This window comes from Globicephala melas, chromosome 7 (assembly GCF_963455315.2).
Source record: "Globicephala melas chromosome 7, mGloMel1.2, whole genome shotgun sequence".
Taxonomy (NCBI): domain Eukaryota; kingdom Metazoa; phylum Chordata; class Mammalia; order Artiodactyla; family Delphinidae; genus Globicephala; species Globicephala melas.
The window spans coordinates 57,634,365-57,658,087 of NC_083320.1; positions in this window are offsets into that span (position 1 = coordinate 57,634,365).

A 23,723-nucleotide genomic window follows, 5' to 3' on the forward strand; every position below is an offset into this window, starting at 1 on the left:
GAGATTAGAACCAATTGGTGCTACTGGGGTGCATGACCATTCCCAGAGTGACATGAAAAGGATAGCCAGCAAATAAGGAAGAAACACTCCCCTCTCCCCTTCTCCTACCTTCCAGCGTCCCTGCACGGCACCCTCTTGGTGGAACTTATCACAAAGTCAGCTGACAAAGAAGAAACGTAGTGTGCAGAGTCCCAATCCCAGCATCAAAAACCAGAAATTAGGGCTTCGCTGGTGGCACAGTGGTTGAGAGTCCGCCTGCCGATGCGGGGGACACCGGTTTGTGCCCCGGTCCAGGAAGATCCCACATGCCGCGGAGCGGCTGGGCCCGTGAGCCATGGCCGCTGAGCCTGCGCGTCCGGAGCCTGTGCTCCGCAACGGGAGAGGCCACAGCCATGAGAGGCCCGCGTACCGCAAAAGAAAACAAAACAAAACGACCCCAGGGGCCTCCGTGGTGGCGCAGTGGTTGGGGGTCCGCCTGACAATACAGAGGACTACGGGTTCGTGCCCCGGTCTGGGAGGATCCCACGTGCCGCGGAGCGGCTGGGCCCGTGAGTCATGGCCGCTGGGCCTGCGCGTCCGGTAAAACTCCAGAATTTAGAAGGGTGGAAATGGATCTGAGAGACAAGCATTCAATAGCCGCACAATTGCTTTTCCCAGCCTCCCTTGCTACTGGGGCGGGCAGGTGAGGACGTTCTGGTTGACTGAATGAATGGAAATCACATGTGCATTTGTTTGGTCATGCCCTTCCTTTTTTCCCTTTTCCCTGGCTGCGATGTTCACATGGAGGTGAGCCATGATGACCATGCAGATGAGGTTAACAACTTACAGGAGGTGGAGTAATAAATTAAAAGGGGCTGAGTCCCTGAAATCACAGAGCCATAGTACATTAATGCAGAAAAATGTTAATTCAGCAGAAATCGTGAAATTGAAAAGGGAAAAAAAAATACTACATAATAGACAGAAAGTTGGGTGAAATAGCAACCAACCTCCAACTTTATTCTCTGTACAAGAGATGCATATAAAACAAAGAGAGAAGGTTGACAATAAAGACATGAAAAAAAAGGTATGCTAGGGAAAAGCAAACTAATAAAATTGTGGGTTGGGGAATGTTCAAAGTCTAAAGTATTAAATGAGACAAAAACATTTAAAATAGTAAAAATTTATCAAAACTATAAATAAGTCTTCTATTCTGAGCAACACATCACCAAAATATGTTGTAGCAAAGTGAACCATGGATAAACTGGATCCCAAGAATTTTTTAATTCTTGAAGAGAGACTGCAAAGGAATTGGATTTCAGCTTTTGAAATCCAATTCAATTCAGCTTTTGATGTTCCAGACATACTCTTATATTAGATAAAACAGTCCAGAATTTGAGAAATGTATTCATAATTATCGGGTAATTATTCATTTGAGTCTATGAAGCCTCTGTGAGGAGACTGGGTTTTGCCTTGATCGGATGGATACTTTCACTGTCAGTCATTCTGGGAACAGCTCAGCCCACGCAGAGACAAAGCTTTGGGTTGGAGAGAGGAGGCCGTGATCTGGGGTGTGGAGATGCCTGGTGTGAGCTACTCCTTGCTCAGGTGGTCTGAGAGTGAAGCAGGCTAGGGACCCTGGGAAGATCTGGCCTATTTAGAAGTTGTTGTTCCTTTGTGCTTTTTTATTTCTGTATGGTACTTTTTCCATGATCCCTGTGGGCCTTTGGGACCGTCTGGAGTCTTTTTAAATGTTCCCCCTGACCTCAGCTTTCACTGTGGGTGATTGAGGCAAAGCTGGTGCAGGGAGATCAGCAGCCTGAGAGCACAGTCCAGCACAGCAGGCTGGTGGCCAGTGACCATCCGAGTGTCTGTTCAGCCTCTCGGTTCCCACACCACCTCAGCACTCTTTGGGCTCCTTAACCAGATGTGGTTGCCACTGGCAGCTGGCTGGGCCTGTGTACACTGGGTCTGCAGTTGCCTGCCATCACCCTGGCCAACGAGGCTCCAGGCCCAGGACCTCATTACCAGCCCACCTCCTACTCCAAGAGGAAGGGCCCCCAGGCTAAGTGCCCACAGTCCTGGGCTGGGGCTCCTCCTGTAGCCAGATTTTTTTCTTTGCTTATATTGTGGGGAGGTGGGGGAGGGTAATCTTTAATCATCGATTTGGAGGAGCTCTTTAAACTGTGTAAAAGTGGCTGCTGGGTTCACAGGAGGGAAAGCCCCAAGACCACCAAGCTGTGGTCATCAAGTAGAGTCCTAGGTTAAACACTTGGTTCCCAAGGTTCTTTGGTTTGTTTCTTGCCAACTGATCCCAAATTGCCCCCTGCTCCAATGTCTGCTGTGGGATCTTAGGGGGATAACTGTCAGTGGGGTTAGGTAAGGAGTTGGCCTAAATGTGGAGCCCACTGGGTGATTTCAGGACTTTGTTGAGCCTGTTTGTTTTCCCACGGGTCACAAGATGAGATGATTCTGAGCTGTGATGGGTGCTCCAATCAGAGAAACACTGGCAGCAGGTGAGGTGGATGACGTGAGATGAGAGTTAATGGGGGCTCATTTGGGAGCAGGACAGGTGTTGGGAGGCAGTACAGATGGCTGAAATCTGGGTGGCATGCTATGGGGTCCCTGCTGTGTCACCCTCACTCTTCAGCAAAGTCAAAGAGCATCACACAATATTGAACGTTTTTGGAGTCCTTAGGACAATGCAGAGGGCTGGAGCTTCACGTGTGGGTCTGATCCACACCTGAACCAAGGAGAGCTGGACTCACGAGCACAGAAAGCAGCAGGAGAACATAGTGGAAGTAGTGGGGAGGCTTTCAAGTACTCATAGTTTCTCGAATTTGGGTTCGGTCCAAGTTTCATCAAGATTTCTGGAGAAACACAGAGGCCTCAAGCAATGAAGAGTCTAAGGATATTTCTTGTAGTGGCCTCCAAATTAGCAGAGGTCCTGGATCACAGAGACCCAGCAGGAAAAAGACGACACACTTAAATTACGTAATGTGAGGAGCATTTAATAAAGGAATTATATACAAAGAGCAGGGCGTGGAGGTTCTGCAAGTTCAGTGACTGGGGCTAGTCACTGCGAGGGCAAAGACAGTGAGTAGTTACTGAAACCCAGAGAAAGAGAGAGAGCTGTGTGGTGAGGGCTGCCTGACAGATCCTGGGAAATTCAGTTGAGAGCTGCAGCCAGCCCCCAGTGACCCCACAGGAAGGGACCTGGATGAACAAATATCCCAACCTCTTTTTCCACCTCCCTCCAATCTCCTGTCCACTGGCCAGACTCAAACGGAAGCCAGAGGACAAAGGAAACTGTCCATCCAATCTACACAAGTCAATCCCCCGGGGCACAAACCAAGATGGAGACAAGATGGAGACAAGGTGGACATTGGGCCTGGGCTGGGGGAGGGAGAGCCAACAGCAGATGTCCTGCACAACTCCTGTATGGTATTTAGTTTTCTAACAGAAATAGCAATGAACTTGAAAGAATGCACTTGTACTTAATCTCTGCTATTTATCAAGCATTCTGTACCAAAAACTTCACAACATTAAAAAAAAAATGTTCTGTTTGCCATAACAACCCTGGGGGTAGGGGTGGGGGGCAGATACTGGTATTACAGGTGAGATAGCCAACGTTCAGAGAGGTCAAGAGGTGTGCCCAAGGTCACAGAGGTGGTCAGTAGCAGGATTAGTGTTCAAACCCAAGATGCATAGAGAGCAAAAGGAAGGCTTTGGGTTGATACATAAAATCCTATCTTACCGCTTCTAATGAGAAAGAAAAAATGTATTTATTTTACTTAAATAGCTGTTCTATTAGCTTGGAGTATCGTAAGAGATTGATAATTTCGGTTGTTAACAGAGTGTTTTTAGTAATGAATTTGCAGAAAACCTGGTATGTCTAGCATAGGAGTGATAGGCACTATTAAATGGGACTAAAAAAGGCTAGTAAGCACCTTTAAAGGGGAATTTGATTATTTTTAAAATATGAAATTTTAATTTTTTAAAAAAAGGTGCAAGAATTGCAAATACAAAGTGACTTCTCAGTCAGGCAAACATTCATACTTCTCTCTTGCATAGGACCTGCTTCCTGCATCACTACCTTCCCCAGGTCCTTTTGAGGGGAAGAAAAGAAAGACCTACTCATCTCCATTTCATTCCAGGACAAGCAGGACATTATGTAACACTCAAGAAAAGCAAAGTTTTCATTTTATACCATAGCTGGTCTAGAGAATTGGAATGAGTTGGAAAGCAAATATTAGGACTGAACTGCAGCTGGTAGCATGTTTACCTTACAGTACATTTCCTTCTGAAAAGGTGAATCAAAAGAATTTTACTTTTGCATGAATTGAACAAAACACCACCTAGGGGCAGTCAAAAATATTTTAAAAGTGAAGAGAACATAAGTTCCTTGTAGAAAATTTGGATTCAATTCACTATCAGCTTATTTTACCAGGTAACTTTAGTTAAATATTAAAAAAGGGCTTACATAATTCGGGTTTTGGGGGGCTATAACTGTAAAATGTTGGGCAGATAAATTCCTGTTGCACCCAAATACCCCTGAATACTCCTTTCTTAATGCATGTGTTCCAGTGCAGTATACACAGGCAATGGGACACAGTCTCTGCTTGGAAGCCCAGAAAAATACTCTCCCCACATTTCAAATTGTTCATTTTCAAAACTAGCAGGCGATGATACTTTGCTTCACTGGATGTACCAATGAGCCCTGCAGTGTCCCTTCTCTGTGTAGCCCCAAGAGTCACCTCCACTCTTCTCAAAACTTTTATCCACGTGCCCACCTCTCTGAAAGAGATCCTCTGCCTACGACTTCACAGAGAAAAGGGGAGTCGTCACATGCGAACTCACTCGACTTCCTGCCACTGAAGCTACACACTTCCCTCCTGCCGTGTCCAGGTCCCTCCCTGCTGACTCATGCCCAGCTTCGTTACAATGAGCTGTCTCTCCCATCCTATAAGCAGACAAACCTCAAACTTATTCAGTGACCGCTGAATAAGCGGTCTACCGCCTCTACCTTTAGTCCTATTTTCCTTCTTTACAGGTTATCTGCCTTTGCTGTCCCCAATTCTTTATCTGCCATTTGTTCCTTAACCAAATGAAATCTAGGCACTTAAGGCTTCTCTGCAGCATTGACCTCCAGTGGCCATTTCTTCCTCACTGAAGAGATTTTTGTCCCTTGGCTTCTATGGCACTGTCCTGGTTTCCCCTCCACCCTCACTTCCCACGTTCCTCTTCATCTGCTTGCCCTTCAAACGTTGGTGTGCCCTGGAGATGGCCTTCAGCTCTCGGTGTTTAACCCGCTCCCTTGGCTTAATTTTCTGGTGGACTGAAGGAGTCTGCCACCCAAACGCCTACCTCATTGTTGTTCAAAGTATTTAGTACATTCTTTTCATTGTTCATTTATACTCTGCCTTGTTGCAAAATAGAATTGAACTGTAACTATGTGTCTATAAAAGCAAGAACTATGTGCTATGTATTATGCCCAACAACTTTAAACGATTTATCTCATCTAATTCTCACAGCAAACTCATGAATCAGGTTCTACTTCTTTCATCTATTTTGCAAATTAAAACACCAAGGCTCTGAGCAGATAAATAATTTTTCCAAGGTCATACAGTTAGAAAGTAATAGACCTAGGATTCTACCATGGGGTAACGTTTTAATATTAAATTATATAATTTTTATTTCTTTACCCTACTCCTCTCACCCCAACCATTAAGCAGTCATTGTTTTCTAGGTGCATGACCTATGGGAACAGTCTAGAACAAAGAAGTTATAGCTCAATTTTGCCTATCAAAACAGACATTTCTAAAGCCTGTGGTAGAAAAAAAAAGTAATGAGAGGCCTGGCTTTCTCCTGTAAGAACTAAGCATTTGAATGAGACAAGGATTCTTGCTATACCTCCAAACACTGAGAATTAAGCTTGGAAATTTACAGAATGTACCAAGAACCACCGAGAAGAGAAACTGCAGAATGTGACATACAGGTCATGCTTCCTGAGTTGGGGAGGAACTTGGGAAGATTTGGGGGGATGAGTACTTAAGACATGTGAGAGCCTGTTCCTTGAACCCCACTTTGGGGCCAACATTCTGATATAAGGGAGTGATGTCCAGGAGACAAGTGTGGGGAAATTCAAAGCAGATGGGCTTGTTTCCTGATTTTTAGTACATGGCAAAGAAAGTCTGCAATTCTCCCAGAGATGCCCTGTGTTGGAATGGTGCCAGAATAACACGACCCCAGGAGCTGGATTAGCAGTGGATGTGAGAGCTGTTTAGATGGATGTGTCCCAGGATAGCTTCACAGAGGCCTGGACCCTCCAGAAGGGGACAGGGAATGCAGCTAAGAGATCCTGGACTCCAAAGGAGGGGCACAGAAGTGCTGAGAGACTTGGGAGCCTGGAAGAGATATAGGGTCAGGACAATGGGGTCTCAAAAAAGCTGGAGGCAAGACTCACCAACCTCAGCAGCGAAGCCTGTGTACAGCGATCAAAATCCAGGTGGCTCTAGCCCACTAGAGGGACTAGACTTCAAGGGATACCCGCAAAGACAGAATGACAGCTTGGGGTCTGGGCCACCCTTCCTCATTGCTATTATGTAATTTGAGGTTCCCTCTGAGCCAAAATGTCACTGGGGAAGAACAGAATGGAAGCAGGCACATCCCCTGAAAGATGGAATACTCACACCAAAGAAACATAGTAAACTTAGCGGAGACTGGGGCTTAGGAGAGAGGAATTTAGGAAAGAGTGAGGTGAGAGTCTAGGCACAGAACTGTCAAGTCATGGAAAAGTTCCCCATGTCACATGTCCCCTGGAGTTTTCTCTGTTTTTCTGCTTTGTCCCTTGGAGTGACTGGTCACAGCAAGCCTGGTGGCCAACCGGCCTGGACGTAGCTGGAATGGAACTCTCATCACTGCTGCTCATATTATTTTTGCTTTTTTCCTTATTTTATTCGTTTGGCAGATTGGGGGTCAAAAATACTTTGGGGAGTAGTAAGAAATAAAGTTTAAAAGCTAATTAATTTGAAACCATGGTTGTGAGAGTTTGTCTTTGCTGAATATTTCTGGATATAATCAAACAACTCAGGATAAAGCAGAAGGGACAGGCTCCTTCTCTCGGTGCCCATGGAGTTCTTCCCTAAAACACGAAGTTTCTCTTCTAGTTATGTTCTGGGGTACCCTCACCAAATTTTTCATTAATGTGTGTAATCTGTGTGTGTGTGCATTCCTCAAGACCCAGTGGAACCTGAGTGATGAGAACAACGCAGAAACCAGTATACTGAACAAGTCATAAGGAACAGACCCCTCAGGTGGTGCAGCAGACACCAAGGTCTTCTACCCACTCGCATTCCAACCCTCTTCTTGGTCCCTTCAGTCCTGACTTTGTTCAGGAATCACGTGTACGTGTGCTTCAGGGAACTCGGGTCCCCAGCTAAATCAATCCCTATACTCCCAGGCCTCTTGCCAGTGATTAGTTTAGTGATGGACTAAATTCTTTCCAATAATACAGAAAGCAATGGCTGCTGAGTAGGTCCTGGGAGAGTTTGGGAAGGGCATCTATTCATTTGCCAGGGCTGGTGTAACGAATTACCACAGACTGGGTGGCTTAAGTAACAAAATATATTGTCTCACAGTTCTGGAGGCTGGAAGTCTGAAATCAAGATGTCGGCAGGTCTGGTTCCTTCCTGGGGCTGTGAGGGACAATCTGTTCCAGGCTTCTCTCCTTGGCTTGTAGATGGCCGTCTTCATGTTCACATGGCTTTCTCCCTGTGTCTTCACATCGTCTTCCCTCTGTGTGTTTCTCTGTGTCCAGATGTTCCCTTTTTATAAGAGAAGACATAGAGATAACAGAGAGGGAGGCCATGTGAAGCCGAGCCAGAGTGGAGTGTTGCAGCTACAAGTCAAAGAATGCCAAAGACTGCAGTAACCCCAGAAGGCAGGAGAAAGGCACGGAACAGATTCCCCCCTCAGAGCCTCCAGAAGGAAGCAACTCTGCTCATACCTTGTTTCAGTTCTGGCCACCAGAACAGTGACAGAAGACATTTCTGTGTTTTAAACCACCCAGTCTGTAGTAATTTGTTATGCCAGCCCTATCGCACAACCTGTGTGGCCAAAAGCACTGCATTCACACAAACAGAAGCTCCTCTGAATTGGCTGAAAACTGTCATACCTGCGATAAAATCGCCAAAAAGTAAGCTGAACGCTGACTCTCAGCAGACATGCAGGAGTCACCAGGAAAGCCAGCTCCTGCACAACCAGGCTCAGCCACCCACAGCAGGATCGACGTGCTGGGTGCAGAGCCTTCTGTAGCAGTGATGACTGCTGTCCCTGGGACCTGGGGAAAGGAGCCCAAGTCTCACAGAAGGGGAAAGTGGACAGAAAGCACTAAAGTGGCCAGAGGAGACCAAGAACAGAAACTAGCCCTGGCTAGTTAGCTGACAACATCACACTTTAGGACAATGGGGCTAGGAAGCTGCCACTGCTTCTGCTACCCCTGGACACTTAACACTGCACTGTTGTCCCAGTAAATAATTTCTCAGCGGTCCCTTCATCTTTGAATTATTGCACAAGAGTTAAAGCCGCAGGTGGCAGCATCTGACTGGCTGAGCCCAGGTCCCGAGATGCCCATGCTAACTCCTGAGGGATGGAGAGAGAGAGAGGTTACCTGTCGGCTCCCGGTTCTGTCGTGGGAGGGAGGCCTTTTCCCACCCAGCCTTATGCAGTGGAAGACTCACCCAACATAGAAATAAAGTTTGGATGCTGAGTGGGCAAAGGAACTAACAAGCAGCCCCCACAGTGAAACTACGCAATGGAAGCATCAGAAACAAAACCGAGTAGGAGCTGGAACCAGAAATGCGGAGGTCTGCTTCTCAGCTGAAATGGTCTGGGAAATGAAGGGAAACTTCATTGATTTAGATAGGAATGACTGTAAATTTGTTTCCATTTCACTGGGCAAGAGCGGACTGAACAATACCTTGTAGGGAGCACTTGAATGAAAAACTTCAGGTTTGGCAACGCTCCCGAGGCCCCGGACAGCACACGCAGCTCTCAAAACTCGCGCGGCCGGGAAAGGGGCAGGCAGCTGTGCGCATGCGTAACGCGGGGCGTGGACTCGGGGTCCCCGTGCTGGCGCGGATTTTCTCCAACTTCCCTTTCGCTGAGCCTTCAGTGCGCAGGGCTCACAGTGCCCAGCAGCCTGGGGATTAGTAAAAGTGGGCCCAGCTGCAAAGTCTAGTGTGGGTTCCCCAAATAAGAGTGGAGAAGGGGTGGTTAATCAAGAACGCAGTTCTTGGTGGGTCGGGATGGGGACTGGAAGCTGGGTGTTTTTTCATTTCAGGATGCAGAAGACACCTCAGGGCTGAAGCAGAGAATTTCTGTGGTCCTGAGACTGGGTGCAGAGCTGACACTGTGGCTCTCAGGAATCTGCCCCTTACCCCGATGGCCAGGACAGGGGACAGATGCCTGCTAGACGCTGTGGCCCTGCAGGGCCACTCCTGGCCCATCTTCTTCCTCCCCCTTTCTCACGCTCCTCCAGCATCTGTCAGCAGAAGAGAGGCTGTTCTCAGCAGGTCTGTTCTCGCCACTTGTGTGACTCATGGCTTTTTGGCCACATCTTCTCTCTTGCCCAAGACTTGTATATACGTGTAGCCCGGATCAGCTGAGTTTTATCACTGCTTCCTAGATTTCCCCTGCTTCCCTTCTCCAGCTTGAAAGCCCAGAACTTCCTCCCACCTGCTGTCAGGTGTCACGTTAGGGCTTCCTGTGTCTGTGCCACACATCTCGGAGACATACACAGGGTGATATGGAACAAGTTTAGATTGTTGCCTGGGGACTAATTCACTGCTAAGCAATGTCAATAAGTCCCTTTGGGGTTGCTGTGAACAGGCCTCCTTGGCTGCGGGTACCGTCTAGGGATCACTGGTTAGAGAACAGTGCTTCTGTGGCCACGGTCCCTGGGTCTGACACCCTCATTTATGGGGACAAGCCCAGCCCCAACCAGCCTTCTTAAAAATACAGTTTGGCTGTGAGTTAAAAAAAAAAAAAAATCTAGGCCTAATTAAATCCACAAATCTTAAGTGTACAGGTGAGTTTTTATGAATTTATGTCCCTGTGTAACTGCCGCCCAGATCCAGATACACATGTGATTGGACTTGAGAGGGTGAGTCAGAGCCAATTCCCCATTGGGGGATGGGGCAGCCTAAGGCAGTGGTTCTTAAACTTTAACAGAATCACCTGGAAGACTTGTTATAACACGGATTGCTGGGCCCCACCCCAGAGTTTCTGATTCAGCAGGTGTGAGATGGGCCGAGAATCTGCACCTCTAACAAGTTCCCAGAAGATGCTGATGCCGTTCTTCAAGGCCACACTTAGAGAACACCACCCCAAGCCAGGATCAAGGATTGCCAGTAAGTGTTAGTTAAGCATACAAAGAAGGAAAGTCCATTAGCAGAATAATTTTGATTAAAATGAATCAGCCAGGTGCTTAGCAGGTGGTTTTTAAATTCTGGCATTCAGTTGTCTGGCCCAGAACACTTTGATCCAATCTTTGTTTCCAGCAAAGGGGTCACCAAAGTTATAAGCATAGATTGCATCAGCACATTACCTCTTGAGACTACTTACCAGGGAATTAATCAGTCCAAAGAGCTCAAAGGATCGTATGCTTTTTCTTTTTTTTAAATTTATTTTATTTATTTATTTTTGGCTGCATTGGGTCTTTGTTGCTGCACACAGGCTTTCTCTAGTTGCAGCGAGCAGGGGCTATTCTTCTTTGTGGTGCGGAGGCTTCTCATTGTGGTGGTTTCTCTTGTTGTGGAGCACAGGCTCTAGGCACGTGGGCTTCAGTAGTAGTGGCATGTGGGCTCAGTAGCTGTGGCTAACGGGCTGTAGAGTGCAGGCTTAGTAGTGGTGGTGCACGAGTTAGTTGCTCAACGGCATGTGGGATCTTCCCAGATCAGGGCTCGAACCCTTGTCCCCTGCATTGGCAGGCAGATTCTTAACCACTGCACCACAAGGGAAGCCCGGATCATATGCTTTTAAAATCTAGAAGACTCACTATACCCTTTTACAGTCAGAGAAAGGGTATTGACAAATTGCTCTGAGATCCTTAGAAGGAGATTAACCAGTCAGTACCTACTGTTAGGGCATTTAAAACATTTTTTAAAGGAGCACTGTGGCATAATAAGAAATATATAGCAATATTTGGTCTTCGTCCCCATTTCCTGACACACAGTTCCTAAAACCCTTGGAAACTCTGGAGAGGGATAAGTATCTTTTGTATGCCCATGAGATGACTGGTACCTGGAGGCCCCTAGATGGCTTCTGGATGGAACTCCAAGGCATGAGTAGAGGGTTGGAACTTTTAGTTCCACCAACCTCCCCACCCATGACTGGAGAGAGGCTGGAGATGGAATTCATTCACCAGTGGCCAGTGATTTCACCAATCATGCCTACATAGTTAAACTTCCATAAAAACCCCTAAACCAGGGGTTTGGAGAGCTTCTTGGTTGATGAGAACATTGAGGTGCTGGGAGGGTGACCTAAAGAGAAGGCATGGAAGCTCTGTGCAAGAGCTTGCCCTATGCGTCTCTTCCATTTGGCTGTTCTTGAGTTGTATCCTTATAATAAACCAATAATAGTAAGTAAAGTGCTTTCCTGAGTTCTGTGAGCCATTCTGCCAAATTATTGAACCTGAGGAGGGGGTATCATGAGAATCCCCTATTAATAGCCAGATGGTTAGTCAAAAGTACAGGTGACAGATAGTCTGGGATTTTGCCTGGGCAGTCCTATAGGGTCTGCATGCTAACTCTGAATAGTTAGGGTCAGAACTGAATTGAATTGTAGGACACCCAGTTGTTGTCTGGAGAGCAGAAGAATAGATTGGTGTAGAGAAACATCCAACACATCTGATGCCAGAACTGTTGTGATTAGGTTTCCCTGGTGGCACAGTGGTTAAGAATACACCTGCCAGTGCAGGGGACATGGGTTCGAGCCCTGGTCTGGGAAGATCCCACATGCCGCAGAGAAACTAAGCCCGTGCACCACAACTACTGAGCGTGAGCTCTAGAGCCCATGAGCCACAACTCCTGAGGCCTGCACGCCTAGAGCCCGTGCTTTGCAACGGGGGAGGCCACGGCAATGAGAAGCCCTCACGCCACAACGAGGAGTAGCCCCCGCTCACTGCAGCTGGAGAAAGCCCACACACAGCAACGAGGACCCAACGCAGCCAAAAATAAATAACTTAAAAAAAATTTGAAAAAAAGTGTGATTAAGGCCAGCTCAAGCACATTTAATAAATGTGACACCAACCACCTAAAATGCGCATTTTTTGTTTTCATTATCATTTTTCTGAACCTAGAAAGTTTTTCAGGACTTTCCATATGTTCCAGATTTTTAAACAATGATTATATATTGCTTTTATAATCAGAAAAAAACAAACCCCTGTCAACAAAAATTCAATTAACTATAAAGAAGAAAAAAGGGAATTTTGTTCAAGCCAAACTGAGAATTATAACTTGGAAAACATTCTCAGAAATCTCTGAAAACTGTTCCACCTGTTAGAAGTCAAAGGCATGGTCATATACATTTTTGAGACAAAGGATCGTACATCAAAATGACACACTGATACCTTACATAAAGGTCACCAAGGGTACATAGTCCAGGTAAGCTTGTGAAAAGTGAGCAGCAAGTCACCATGACCCCCTACAGAGCTGGGAAAGAACACTATTCTTTTAAGAAGTTACACTGCTAGCCTCACAACAAAGAACAAAAACTGATCTTTATGGTTGAGCAGACTCTCCCATCTTTGAGGAGCTCTGGTTAATGAGTAAGGCAGATGCACACGGCACATTACGGAGAGAGGAGGCCCAAACAAACACACAGAGAGAATTTTATGTTTAATTTTTTTCTTGTCCTGCCTTAAAATATAAATTTCATTTCATCACCCCCAGATAAAAAATTTCCAGGGAAAGCAACAATAGAGATCCCAGGAGTTTAAATGATTCGCTGACGGACACCTCTTGCTGCCTCTGTTTGGATAAACAGCTGTATTTAAGAATTTCTGTGTTACAAGACATTTACTTTTCTTCCTAGAAACACATATATATGAAAGTGTCCACGGGCTGTTTCTCAGTGCTATTTGAATCTACGATGTAGAAGAAATAGGTTTTTAAACAATAGTTGTTTTTTAAAATACACCTTGACTGGAGTATAATTGCTTTACAATGGTGTTAGTTTCTGCTGTATAACACAGTGAATCAGCTATATGTGTACATACATCCCTATATCCCCTCCCTCTTGAGCCTCCCTCCCACCCTCCCTATCCCACCCCTCTAGGTGGTCACAAAGCACCGAGTTGATTAGTCTTTTAATATACTATCTTTCTACAGATTTTTCTTTTTGAAAAAGCAGCATGGAGATAGAGCAGTGTTTAGATATAGAATGAAAGTTTTTGTGTTTTTTTTTTTTAAAGGAAAAGTAAACCACCGCTTTCACTGTGGAGTAATTCTGGTCCCCCTGATTCATTTTAATCCCCTGTGTTTACTTAGTGTGGGCTCTGCTTCAGCCACTAGTTGTTCTGTGAGCAAGCATTCTGGCAACTTTTTCTTTAGAAAGAAATGCACTTGCAGACAGGATCTGCACAATCAACCCGGTCTTCCGGGCCTCCAGGGCTGAAAAGGAAGTGACCAAAGTGAGAAACTACACTCAGATGGATTCGCAAGTCCTCACCTTAACATCACACTGGGGCGGGGCTTCCTCCTGGTCCTTCCGAGGCTGTGGCCACAAGCGTCAGCGGCGGGGAAAGCAGACTCCTTGCTAACCACACGTCATGGTCCTGAAGACAGGACCAGCTGGGGGCAATCTGCCGTGGGGGGCAGGCGTGGCTCTTCCCACTCCCATTAGGGCAAAAGGCAACCAATGTATGCAGCTGCTTCTACTTTTCCAAAGTCGCAACTCATCGGTCGAGTGTTTGATCTCCTTTAAATCTAAAAAATAAACTTAAAAAAAAGAGGCATGTTTTTTCAGAATGTGAAATGAAATAGCGTAGTTATGGATGACCCATCCCTCCTTGGGTTCTTTGTTAATATGTCCCTAAACTCATGTTCGCCCGGCTCCTCTCAGGGGCAGGGGCTTGTAGCTTTGCAAGGCGGCGCTCTCCATCACTAGACAGCTCTCCTGGGTAAAGAGCGCGTACTCACTCCGAGCTGGGGTCTGCCACCGGTGCCTTCCCCAGCCCCCCAGGCTTTCGGAGCACGCCGGATGAAGTCCCATCCCTCCCATCCCTCCGCCACAGGACAGCACTTCAAGTCTCTGTTATTTCATTTTCTCTGAGTCTCCTGTTTTTCAGAACAAGCATTTTGAAGGCTCTCAACTGTCCTTCAAATTCTCGGGTTGCTACGTGCCTCACTTCGGGCTCGCTCTCCACCAGACGCTCTCCAGCCTGTTCAAGTGCTGAATCTGTACTCCTACTTGAACGCTGAATGAAGACCCAAACATTGTACTTCCTTAATTGACACTGCTGATAGCAAGGCTGTCTAATCTTTGAAAGTTTTATGACAGCCTTGCCTTTCTTCTCGCTCAAAATGAGCTTGTGGTCAGCTAACCCCATGCCACTCCCCAAACTCAGGGTCTGTATTATATGAACTTCTGTTAAACCACCTGTGTTTAATTATTTGAGCCAGAGTAAGGGACTTTGTATATGCCTGGTTAAATAGTTAAAAACGGATTCTCAGGGAAAGTAGCCATTTCATCTAAGATTCCAACTAGTAACTGAGGTGTTAGCATATTCTTTCTTGAGAGCACATCAACATCTTTTTCATTCCTGACTGTATCATTCAAAAGACTGTCAGCATCAAAACAAAACAAAAATTTTTTTAGAACACTTGCATGTATCAGGCATTGTTTAAACGCTTTTTGTAAATTAACTAATTCAATCCTCATAACCACTTTATGAGATAGGTCCTATTATCATCCACGTTTTATGGATGAAAAAGCTGAGACACAGAGAAATTAATAACTTGCCCAAGGTCACAGAGTTGATACGTGGCAGAGCTGGGATTCACATTCAGGCAGTCTGGCTTCAGGAGAGGTGTGCTTAACCCCTGTGCTGTGCAAAGAAACATTTCCACTTTTCTGTCATCTGCAGATTTATAAAAATGTCTTGGATTTTAAGAATGTAGTAATTTATTTACTCAGCACTTGCTGACTCCCAGGCTTCATGCTTGGCACTTGATACGCATATACAGAACAGACAAAGGGGAGGTTGGGCACAGGGTGATTTCAGTCATAAGTGACAGAAAGCTGGCTCAGGCCAGCCAAAAAGGAGGGTCTATTGGCTCATAAATCCAAAGTGTAAGAGGAGTAGATCTTGGTTTACAGCTGATAGAATCTAGAGGCAAAGTGGTTAGAGGATGGGTAGGATTTGTTCCCAATAGAAGATGAGAAGCAGCCAACCAGGCAGAAGTAAACAAGAGCCACCTGTAGCAGATGGAGGTCTTTGGTTACAAGCAACAGAGGCCTATTCTAGCTACCTCAAAGGCAAAGGAAGTCTTAGAAGGCATGGGGTAGCTTTTAAAATTATAAAATCAACTGAAGATCCAGGCTCACCATGAACAAGAACTAGGGCAGCTCGAGGGATCCCAGTAGCATGAGATTAACTGACACACATCTTCCCTCGATGAATCTGCACCTTTTTTTTTCCCTTCATGTCTCTCCACTCAAGATTAATGAGATTAATGAGATACCTCTGTACACCAATGGCTAAAGTTAAAGATTGTACCACGTGTTGATAAGCATGTGGAGGGATAGGAACTCTCATACATTATTAGTGGGAGTGTAAGATTGCACAACCACTTTGCAAAAGAGCTTAGTTTTTTTTTGTTTTGTTTTGTTTTGTTTTGCGGTACGCGGGCCTCTCACTGCTGTGGCCTCTCAGGTTGCGGAGCACAGGCTCCGGACACGCAGGCTCAGCGGCCATGGCTCACGGGCGCAGCCGCTCCGCGGCATGATGGGATCTTCCCGGACCGGGGCACGAACCCGTGTCCCCTGCATCGACAGGCGGACTCCCAACCACTGCGCCACCAGGGAAGCCCTAATTCTTTTTATTTTTGACTGTGTTGGGTCTTCGTTGCTGCGTGCGGGCTTTCTCTAGTTGCGGCGAGCGGGGGCTGCTCTTCGTTCTGGAGTGTGGGCTTCTCACTGCGGTGGCTTCCCTTGCTGCGGAGCTCGGGCTCTAGGCCCGTGAGCTTCAGTAGTTGTGGCTCTAGAGCGCGGGTTCAGTAGTTGTGGCGCACGGGCTTAGTTGCTCCCCGGCATGTGGGATCTTCCTGGACCAGGGCTCGAACCCACGTCCCCTAGCATTGGCAGGTAGAGTCTTAACCACTGCGTCACCAGGGAAGCCCTAAGGGTCTGGTTATTTCTTTAAAAAGTTAAACATGCATCTATCATCTGATCCAACCACTCCACTCCTAGGCATTTACCCAAGAGAAATGGAAGCATGTGTGTCTACTAAGACTTGTATACAAATGTTCCTAGAACTTTGTTCATAATCACCCCAAACTGGAAACAACCCCAAAACCCATCAAAAAGTGAATGGATAAACAAACTGGAGTATTCATACGATGGCTGCTACTCAGCAATAAAAAGGAACAAGCTGTTGATGCGCGCAACATGGATAAATCTAAAATAATTATGCTGAATAAAAGGAGGCAGTCAAAAAGTGTTGCACTGTGTATTAGTCAATTTATATAAAATTCTGAAAAAATGCAAACAAATTAATAGTGACAGAAAGGATATCAGTAGTTTTCCAGAGGGAGGAGCTAGAAGAAGAAATTACAAAGGAGAAGAAGAAAACTTTTTGAGGATGATGGATATGTTTATTATCTTGATTGTGGTGGTTTCACAGGTATATACCTGTGTCTAAATGTAGCAAACTATACATTTTAAATCTGTACAGTTTGTCATATGTTAATTAGACCTCAAAAAAGCTGTTAACAACGTTCTCTACAAAGTCTCCACTAAAGATTGGAAAAGAGATGATAATTCCCCTCCTCTCCCAATCACCACTATTGGATAAATTATTAAATGTACGCTAATTTCTTAACGTGTCTTTGGTAAGTTAGTCTTTGGCGGTGTTGGTTATAGTGGATGCGAAATGCCTTGGGGGAATACAGCACTTTATTAATGGTTTCATACAGCCCAATACATTTGTACACAGGAAACTAGTAAATTAGTAAATCAGAATTTTTAGATTTGTAGGAACATTAGAAATCATCTAGTTCAACTGTGACGTTTAGTAAGTGAAAAAATTCAGATTCGAAGAAAGAATTTGCCTTTAGTTATTTGTCTAGTTTAAAAAATCATGATACAATTAATTAATTTAAAATTTATCTTACTGGGCAAATGATAATCCCCCTCAAAATAAATACTAACATTAATCTTGCCAGATGTTTTCATTTGTTTGGCTGGTTTCTGCTTCTTCAATAATCTGTGATTTATCCAATCTAGAGACACTCCATTTCACAGAAAAAAAGCATGGGAAAGATATGGCAGTCATTTGACTGCCTTTCTGAATTCAACTGTTTCCCCACCAAGGTCTGGAGAAGATACATGCCTTTCTGTGTATTGTGTGATGAAATCTCCGCCATCCTGCTCCGTGCTGCTCAGTCCTGCCTGGGATAGGAATCATCCCTTTGTCCAGCATATCCCACCTGTTAGTCACTCAGGAGCTGGCTCACTTATCAGATCAACTGTTGGGATATCGCAGTGCTTGTGTCCAGGTCTCCCTTATCTTCCTTAATAAGGTCCCAAAGTGCAAAGGATGCTGGCAATTTGGATATGTCAAAGAGAAGCCATAAAATGCTTCCTTTAAGTGAAAAGGTAGACGTTCTCAACTTAATAAAGAAAAAGAATCATATGCTGAGGTTGCTAAGATCTATGGTAAGAAGGAAAAAAAGAAAGTTATGCTAGTTTTGCTGTTGCACCTCAGACTGCAAAGTTACAGCCACAGTGTATGATCGGTGCTAAGATAAGATGGAAAAAGCATTAAATTCATACCATAAGATATTTTAAGAGAGAGACTACATTCACATAACTTTTATTACAGTATATTGTTATAATTGTTCTATTTTATTATTGGTTATTGTTAATCTCTGAATGTGCATAATTTATAAAACTTTATCCTAGGTATGTATGTATGTATAGGAGAAAACCCAGTATATATAGGGTTCAGTACTATCTGCAGTTTCAGGTATTCACTGCGGGTCCTGGACCATATCCCCTGAGGATGGTTGGCCGGGAAGGGGGGCTGGCGGGGGGCGGGGAACTGTAGTCTTTTCTTTGCACAGCAGCCAGAGGGCGCCTTTTGAATCATACGTTGAAATGTGTCACTCCTGTCCTCCAATCTCTCCAGTGGCTCTCCATCTTGTCTAGAGGAAGCCACAATCCCTAGGACCACATAGCAGCTCCCATTACCTCATTAACCACACCTCCTCTCACTCTCCTCTTTGCCCCTCCCACCTTCCCTGCTCCAGCCTCTGACCTGGTTGTTTGAACATACAAGTATTATCCAACCACCAGAACTTGCTGTTCCCTCTGCCAAAAATGCTCTTCCCCCAGATATCCCCATGCCTTGTTTCTTCACCGCCTCCAAGTCTTTGCTGAAAAGTCACCATCTCAGTGGATGACTTCCCTGACCACTGTACTTGAAATGGACAACCTTACCCCCTGCACTGTCTTCCCCTTTCCCCTGTTTTCTATGTCTCTGTAGCACCTAACCACTTTCTGGTATACAATACAACTTACTCACTTATTTTGTTAATTGCCTATCTTTTCATACCTAAATGCAAGCTTCATGAGGGATTTATCCTCAGCCCTCAGTACATAGCAGGGCACATAGCAGGCACTCAATAAACATCTGTTGAATAAATGAATAAAAAGAATATCAGTGTTGTGCAGAGTCTGGGAAATGATTGCTTCCATATACTATCGATGAAACTGTAAATGGTGCAATGTTTCTGAAGAATGATGTGGCAATAGGGATCAAAAGTCTTAAAAATGTGTATCTCTTGTGTAACATTAACTTTACTTCTAGAAATTTATTGTAAAGAAATAATATATTAGTTAGAACCCTTTGGTTACAAAAACCAAGAAACCACTTCTAGGTCAAATAATAATGATGGAGTGATTTATTACAAGGATGAAAGGGAGAATGTGTTCTGTGGAATGTTTAGACATCTCTGCCACACCCACTGTCTTAAGTTAGGCTCCCCAGGAAACAGATGGAGATAGGGTTTTGCATGCAGAAAGTTCAGCAGAGGGTGCTCTTTGAATCAATACCTGTAAGGGAGTGAGGAAAGGAGGATTGGGCAGAGGGCAAAGTTGAACTGTGAAGTTATAATCAATGCCACAGTCAATGCCATGAGAGCTCTGGAGTTGTCCCATATTGAGGCAAGGAGCCCAGGCCTTTATACCCACATATCAACCAATCATTGGATGTAGGCTGCCCCTGTGTGGAGAAGGTGTGTGACCTTGGTCCAAGCAGCTCTTTTAGTCCAAGGACAGGTCCTGGGATTGACTCAGCTCTGAGCCATCAGCAACAGACATTCCTGGCATCTGAGGGAATGGGTACTGCACTCCTGATGGGAAGGATCTGGTCAGCACACCACAGCATCTACTCTACCTACAGAATTTAAAGAAAGTTTATGTTCTTCCAAGACTTAGAATAATTGGAACCAGACACGTGGATGCTGTCAGGGTCTCTCTTATCTTTTTTTTTTAATGCAACTCTTAAATGCTGTACTGTTTTCTGTTTCTTATTCTACACAGTCAAAGATTATTTCCAGCAGCCCCTAATTTAAATGTTTTAACTTCATCCTCAGAGAGAGGGTAATTCTGAATGACCCAGCTTGGGTTGGTGTTCATCCATAGACCTACCAAACAGCTATGGTAGAGGGTAAAGTCACACGGTACTAACATGTTGTAACCATTTGCATTCGAGGAGGCAGAGAATGGTGCAAATCCATGCTTGCACGTGCCGCATCTATAAAGTCACAGAAAAACATTTTCAAAGAATATAAACTAAAATGTTAGTGGCTATTTTTTGCTAGTGGAATTAACAATGGTTTCTCTTTCCTCTTTTTCTTTTTGCATATATATCTTTGTAATTGTTATATGTAGAAAAACAATATTTTTGTAACTGAAATATTTTTTAAAAGGAAAAAGTAGGCACCTGTCTCTGGCCCTCTGTACAAAAAAGGCCACTAGGTGTAGGGTATAGAAAGACCTCATATAAAGTAAGATTTTCCGAGAACTGGTATGAAGAAAATCTGGCTTGACTTTGCAAAGCTTATTCCACTGAACTGCAAACAAATGAAACATGGAAAAGCCAAATATTCAGCAGTTACAATTAACCTTCTTACCTTCTGGTGCTCCTTAATCCTCCATCATGAGTCTATGCTGTAAGTGCAAACTTTAAACAAAACCGTCCATTTGCTTTTGCCAAGATACAGCACGGAGCAGGGCAATGTACACCATTGACCAGAATGTCATCAATATCCTAGCATGCTCCCCACCAAGAGGTCCAGCATGGAGGAAGCCTATTTGAAATCATTGTACTAGCTTTTATATTTACATTAATATATGCAACTGATGTTTGCTGAGTATCTATGTGCTGGGAAATATAAAGAAAAACACAACAGAACCCTACTCTTAATGAACTAAGGATCCAATGGGTAGAAAGGTAGAATATGTGTGTGTGTGTGTATTATTCTCAAATATATATTCACAAGTACATATTTTATATATTTGCATATATATATTCAAATAATTATAATAAAATGTAAAGTGATTTTAGACCCACACTTGAACTTAAAGCACAGAGTTCTCTGGAAGTAAAGATTGTTACTTCTGGTTGGGATGACTTCATAGAGAATTTCAGTTTAAATGATTGTTTTGAGACCTCAGCCGAATAATTTCATTATATATATATATAATATTATTATATATATTATTATTATTATATTTAATGTATCATTATATAATTTAACATTTATATATATATACACACACACACACACACACACACACACACACACAGGTTTTGCTTTCACCAAACATCTGTATTAGCGTATCCCTATACTGCCATGGGCTACACACACTTGAAAACTAATAGGAGGCCCTAAAGAAGAACTGGTATTAAATATGTTCAATTAAATGAATCTCTAACTCCAAGTTCTGGGGGAGGAAAAGGATGCGTGCAGTTTCAAGGCCCTGAAGGTCTGGATGGCCGGGAAGGACCATAGAATGTACATGCAGTGCAGCCCGACCCCCTCACTCTAAGAGGTACCTGAGTCTGACCCTGATTGCAGTAAGACGAGCAAACACCACTCCTTCCCTGAAGGAGATTATATTGTTAAAAAAAGGAAAAAACAGCTGGAGAAGTCAATTAGTCATTTTGTGACATTAAGTAATGGGATAAAAATGTATGTTGAATGGTAGAAAGCCGAATGTTTCCCATTATAGTTTTTGGGGAAAAGGCTTTTTGGACTTTGGGAGACTTCGGTTGAAATTGGAGGGACAAATTTACCTTAGTGCTCTGAGACTGGAAAGGGGTGGAGAACACAGAGGCAGGGTCAAGCTGAGTGAAGACCGGGTATGAGAGCTTTTTCTCATTCTGGATGTTTTCTTCTCTTTGTTAGGACTAGCACTTTATTTCACCCTGTCTCTGGAGGTTATCATTCTCCAATTTGCATTGTTCCTCAGAAGAAACACAGGAAACACAGGAAGACATACCCTAAGACAGCTGGTTTCCCTTAACAGCTTAAAAGGTACTGGGCACTTCCAATGTTTTTAAAGCCTAGGAATCAGGCTAACACAAGCCCAGAAAATAAGGAGTATTAACGAAGTCACTCATCGCTACAATCAATACTCAACAGGAAGTTGATTATTCTACCTCAGGTTGCAATTTTAAAATCTTGTCGTAAAGTAAATTTCTTCCTGGCACTCATCTTCTGAAGAACCTATTATATTTCGACCCCTTGCAATTCCTGGGCGAGCAGTGTCTGGGCACTGTGGTGGCACTGATTGGTCCCATGACAGGAAAGTTCTAAGGACCTTTTCCCCTTCCCCTTCCTCTCTCTCCTGCTTAGCCAACTGTCTCCCCATAGAGATTTGATGGCAAGAACTACAAGTTCACCCACCTCCAGCATTTAAAAAATTTAACCCCACTCTAATTCAATAATATTTCTTTTATTTGGTCTGCCCCAAATACATATTAAACAGCTATGTGTTTTATAAGGCTATGCTTCCACTCATTATCAAGAGTAAACAAAATATTTAAAAAACACTTTCTTCTACCATGCTTAGTTCCTTAGTTGTGGAAGGGTCCACTCTAGTGCTAGTCTTTCATCTTTTTATGGCTAGTGTTCTCTCTCTATTCTCTAAGGCCTCTCTCTGAGGCCTAACTCTCTAAAGTTTAGCCTCATTTCCCCTGGATATTAGGGGTTTTGAGTGATATCTCCTGGAACTTGTTGAAAGCTAGGCTCGCTCAAAGTTGAGACCAGAAATCTTAGAAGTTGGAATTGACAATTGCAATATCAGGTGGGTAGAGCTTGAACTAGGAGCCACTCTCCTCTCTCTGTCTTCAACCTATTCTACACACAAATCTCAGATTCATCCTTCTGAAGGTCAGCACTGACCATAGCACTGCACAGATATTTGCCCTGGTTTCCCAGTATCTATACCAGCAATCTCCAAGGTAGAGTGTGCATACCCCAAGGGATATGCAAGCCTTCCACTGTCTCATGGAAAGAAAAAGTAGGACTTCTATGTATAGGTATTATTTTTCTAAATGAGGAGAAAATTAAGCTTTATTAGTATTTTATGTACAGAGTAACACAGATTCCCTTACTCAGTTTGTATGTTGGAAAACCCCATATCACATGCATTATGTGCAAGTTATCCTGAGGGAGGAAAGGGAGTTCCATGATGAGGTGGGATTGACAATGCAGTTGACTCATCTTTTCTCATTTGGCTCATTGCAACTTACTACTATTTACGTGACCAAGTTAATTGGATTTATGGGTGTGTTATATGCTTTTTAACTAATCTTTACCAAGTGGACAGCTGTCTTAAAAAACCCTTTCAAAGAAACCATGCTCTGAAAATCATACTAACAATACTAGCACAAGTAAACATAAAATAAACAGCAGAACCTACATGACTCCTATACTTGGTGCAAGCCCTTTGTCAGCCAGAAGTAAAATAATGATGACATAGTAAGATCTCACTGGAAGTTGACCAAAAAATCAGAAATTATCAAAAAGACTTTATTTTTAATTTTTATTTTTGGCTGCATTGGGTCTTCATTGCTGTGTGCGGGCTTTCTCTAGTTGCGGTGAGCGGGGGCTACTCTTTGTTGCATTGAGCGGGCTTCTCATTGCAGTGGCTTCTCTTGCTGCAGAGCACGGGGTCTAGGCGCGTGAGCTTCAGTAGTCTTGGTGCATGGGCTCAGTAGTTGTGGCACGCGGGCCCTAGAGCACACGGGCTTCAGTAGTTTCAGAGCATAGGCCCAGTAGTTGTGGCTCGGGGGCTCTAGAGTGCAGGCTCAGTAGTTGTGGCACACGGGCTTAGTTGCTCTGTGGCATGCGGGATCCTCCTGGACCAGGGTTCAAACCTGTGTCCCCTGCACTGGCAGGGGGATTCTTAACCACTGCGCCACCAGGGAAGTCCCTCAAAAAGACTTTAAA